Below are 5,000 nucleotides of genomic sequence, written 5' to 3'. Positions count from 1 at the left end.
GCATCCACATTTGGAGTCAGCTGCATGTACCTACCAGTGATGCGCGGGTTGATCCAAAATGAGCGGGTGCCTGCGGTTACCCGCGGTTACGAGTCATCCAAAAATATTTGTAATGATATTCGGTCGGGTAGTTTACCTTTGTAATTTATATAGTAGACACAATGTTCTATGAAATACATAGGTCTACACTTTATTGGCTGAATGCGCGAGGATGACGCACGAGCTCAGTCTGCAGATGAACGTGGGAAATCCTTATATACCTTTTGAATGTTGAGCGCGTTATTAACTTTTAAATAAAAGCTGACGCGGGACAAAATGCCCGATTTCCCAACGCGTTGAACTGAGCAATGCCATTGTGCCATTTTAATAGGTTACTTTTAAACGCATATAGCTCAGTAATGTCAGTTTTATGTAGCCTATTTGCTGAAAGGGGGCGGGATTTTTGTTGGGAAAGTCGGGGGAGAGACGCACACTTCAATTAGACTGGATAAACACATGCAGAATCTTAATTGTTAAGAAAATTAAACGAAATAAATGAATAAATCAAGCCTTTATTACAAAACACTAGGCGATATCGTACAGCATTCTGAAAAATGCGCACCCCTAGTTCCTCCGTCTACGGCCCATGACGCGATGAGCATTTACTAGCTACTCTAAACAAACGCGGGTCAGGTACAATATTTTTTTTCTTTTTTTTGCGGTCCGAGTTGCGGGCGGGTTAGTTGAAAACGTCGGTCGGGGGGGGATTGTTTATACATTGACCCGCGCATCACTGCTGTGCACGCAGTGGTGCTCGGGCACGAGACATGAAGGCATCTGATTGCCTTTAAAGCCCACTCTCTTGCAGAGTTTATCTCCAACCTGGATCAAGACCTTGATGAACTTGCTCAAGCGTATCGATCAGGGTTTCTAAACTCTACAAGAAAAGTGGACCTTTCAATGGCCAGAGTTGAGAGACACTTGATTATTGGTAAATGCTAAAGACTAGAGCCCTGCATTTCAGCCCGAGCCCGACGGGCCCCGACTTATTCACGCCCCTAGGGCCAATTCTCACGTCATAGCAGGGGCGTAGAATTTAGTAGGGACGCTAGGGACGTGTCCCTACCAATATCCAATGACCACTGATTTGTCCCTTGCAATAATTTAGATTTTTTAAATATATATATTTATATAAAACGAACTTTATATATAAATTAAAATATATATATATAAAACCACTCTTACAAGAGCGTTCTGTGAAAAAAGCGCAATTCCTGGTACACAACAATTGGTTAATAGATCTCGTAGAAGTCCCGCCTCGCGAACCCACATTGCTAATCCGATTGGCTGTGCTTTTTCTTTCTAACTTGTGAGAGGCTGTAGCTTAATTCGGTTGTGAGATGCGGCAAAATTCCTCCGAAACCTAGATGCGGTAAGTGAGGGAGAAAGAAATCAACAGCTCTGTGAACAAAAATAATCGCGTCAAATATTGATTCTGGGACAGTGCAGTTTTTTTTCAATGTATGACAATCGCGGGATAAGTAGCCAACCCAAACTGTGTGTGTGTGGGGTTGGGTGTTTTGTGTGTGTGTGTGTGTGTGTGTGTGTGTGTGTGTGTGTGTGTGCGTGTGTGCGTGTGCGTGTGTCTTTCTGTCTCTGTATGTCCTGGTAAACCCTTGTGGGGGTAAAATGCCCCACAACGATGGCAATATTTGAAATCCTTATGTGGACAAGGATTTTTTGATTCACATGAGGAAAACAGCTTATAAATTATCTAACTGATGTTTTTGAAAATGTAAAAATGCAAAAAAGTTTTCTGTGATGGGTAGGGTTCGTGACGTGTAGGCTTTTTTTTAATGTGCCGAGTCAGGATGGCAGCTAAAAAAACAAAGGTAGACATTAGGAGCTACTTTAAAACAAATACAAGTAAGTCATTTAAAATATTTTCTCAATTGCTAAAGTGTAAGTCATCAACAATTGTAAAACATTTTTTTTCTAAGTTTTCTCTCCCTGTTAATTCCGTCAATGTGTTGTGTTGCCAGCTGAGGTGACAGAAACAGTCCTGCTAGGTAGTTGCTCAGGAAGAGAGGCAAGTGGAGAGGCAGGGTCCCAGGTGAGGTCAAGTTTTGACATGATGTTGACATGTTAGTATAGTGAGATTTATTATTGAGACAATTGTTAGGCAGATGATCTGCTATATAGTTCGTCAATGTGAGTTTTGAAATGAGCGCTTTGATCAGGCACAAGTTTTTGCATTGTTCATATGTATGCATTGTTTCATTTTATCAGGTGACAGAAACAGTCCTGCTAGGTAGTTGCTCAGTCAAACTGCCTCCTTGTCATTATTTGTTACCTGTAACATTACAGAATTAATTATTGCATTACACTATAAGCGGAGTAAAGTTAATAAGTCAGCCAAACTGCCTCCTTGTCATTATTTGTTATACTATTAATTTCCTGAATCCTCAGCTTCCGGGAATGTCCACACCAATCTCAAAATCAAACCTACGCCTCTGCGTCATAGTTCACACGCGGGCCTGTTTTAGGCTTATCCTTCTCTTTATATTTTAGACATGTATTAAAATTAAATATGAGAAGTTGACGATGGAAAAACAAGCATAGAAAGATGTTTTAAACCTATCACACTGACATATGACTGACACACGACAGTCTGCTCACGCACACACACGCACACACACACGTTTCCCGGCGGCGCGACCGGCTCGCTCTGTCTTTAGTGTCCCCGCCAGCAGCAGAAGGATAGCGAGTGTGACTTCAGTTAAAGAAAAAAGTACGACTGGATTAAAACCTTCCACTGTGGATGCTGTGATTTTTCTTCACGATGCTTTGAAAACGACTTTATTTTCATTAGTCTGTTGGAAACTATTGGAAATAAGAATGGCCATGTTCTGTAGTGAAGACTTGATTTTTGAGGTAAGATAATCTGCATTTTTGTTTTTAATTTAATGGCATTTATTTGATTAGTTTAGATTGTAGGCTATAGCTCATTTCGTTAGCGAGCGCTGTTGCGACTGTGAGCAGTTTGCCTCAGCTTTAAAAAAATGATAATAAACGTTTAAACTGTCTGTGTGTGATATGCTTAAGGTGTTTTATGGATTTTATCGTAGCCAAGTAAAGTGTTGATTTGAGAGGCTAAATGGATCAAACATGTTTAACGGCTGCTTGGTCGTCATAAAATTTTTTTTTTTAACTTAATTCGAGACACTACAGGTGAATAGGGTAATATTTTTAACTAGCAGATATCACCATAAAACTTTCCCAGTTGATTACCTACATTAAGATGAGAAAATTTTTTAATTTTCTGTAATTTAATGTTTAAATATGCAAATTAGGCATTATCTAATTAAATATGCGCTAATTTGCCTATATTTAAAAAAACTAAATCTCAGAATTGGATAAAGCCAGGTTCAAAATTATTTTTTCATTGTGTTCACATATTAGATGGGGGAAAAAATACAGAGGGATTTATGGCTATCTACTTTTGTTATCCTGTAAATCAGAATATACTGTCAATAGTCTTAAAAAATTATTTTCGCCATGTGTTTTGGAATAAAATGTTATATAAATCAGGCTAGGAATAATATATTTACAAATCCCTCAGTGATTGTCTTCATAATATAACTAGGTACAAGACTGGGAAGTTTGGTGTGTATCGGTGCGACTGAAGAGGAGATTTCGGACTTGGAGAATGAGAGAAAAACTCATTTAGAGAAAAAGGCATTTAAAGATTTGTAATGTAAAAATTCATACTTTTTTAGTGGAAACAACTATTTACTGACACAATATCTCATCAAATCATCAGCAACAACAATACAAACCACCTAAATCACATCAACACTTATAAACACAGCATTTATGGCCTTCAACTGAGCAGAAAACAGTCAAAAACACACATCTGAATGTCAGAGCGCGTCACGTGATGCATCTGAACCAATCACGGTGTCAGAAATTGACATCAGCCAATGAGATTTCGCTTTTAGAGTTAAATGCCCCATTGTACTTTCACGATTGGTTGCTGATAAAAAGGAATGACCATATTTGGATCGACAGCATTGTACAGAAGAGAGAGAGATGTCCAGCGGTGTGTGTGATGACGGTGCAGACAGAGATCGCGGATCATGATGATTTATAACGACAACTTTTGATGAATTTAGGAGAAATCTACAGACGCAAATAGACAAAGTTAGTAAAATAAAGACCTAAATGTGTATTTCAGACTTTTTTTCACCACAAGTCTGAAAGAAGACATGTTACTGAAGACAAATATCCCAAAATCTCACAATTGACCAGTGAACCTATGAAAAACTATGTTTTTGCCTGCCGTGTCTCGCCTTAATAAAGAAATGGAAAGAAAAGTAACATAACTAACAAAACGGACCTATTTTAATGGCTGCAAATAGCTATTTTGTCCTAGGGCAGGCTACCGCTGTGTATTGAGAAAAAAAAAAAAAACGGGCTCGGGTCGGACTCGGGCTGATAACTCTGAGGAGCTGTCGGACACGGGCCGGGCTAGGGCCTAGAGTTGAGGCCCGTGCAGGGCTCTAGGATAAATGATAAAGAGCTGGTCGATTATGTTGTCATGGCAACACTGATTGGCCGATGGCACCACAAGAACACAAACACAGTCTCAAGCCCTTCACTATACACGTGAAAAATATATATTTAGGCCTAAATTTAAGATTTATGTATTAGAATTGTGTATTAGGAAATCGGTTTAGGAAAACTAATCAACTTAATGTGATGCATATTTGTCAGTCATACATAAATGAAAAAGGTGAAAATAACGATTTTAATGTTGTTTATGTGTCTATGTGGTGTTTTTAATCTGCAGACAGTCTCAAAAACACGGTTTGATATCGCTGGTGTTTCTGACGTCACACACTACCTTGTAACCAATCAGATCAACGTGTGATTGTCCACCAGTGAGTGGAGGCGGGGCTCATTTGCATATTCATAGAACCACGCATACTAAATGAGGCAAGGGTGTCGAGTTACATTCA

At 39.1% G+C, this 5,000-nt stretch overlaps 1 protein-coding gene across 1 annotated transcript in view; it reads right to left on the bottom strand.

The window, feature by feature from the left end:
• hid1a (HID1 domain containing a) overlaps positions 1–5,000 on the bottom strand; it is a 45,532-nt gene that overhangs the window by 27,775 nt on the left and 12,757 nt on the right. The window lies entirely within an intron of this gene.

This window comes from Phoxinus phoxinus (genome assembly GCF_949152265.1).
Source record: "Phoxinus phoxinus genome assembly, chromosome: 1".
NCBI classification, from domain to species: domain Eukaryota; kingdom Metazoa; phylum Chordata; class Actinopteri; order Cypriniformes; family Leuciscidae; genus Phoxinus; species Phoxinus phoxinus.
This window is presented reverse-complemented; position numbering and strand designations above follow the sequence as displayed.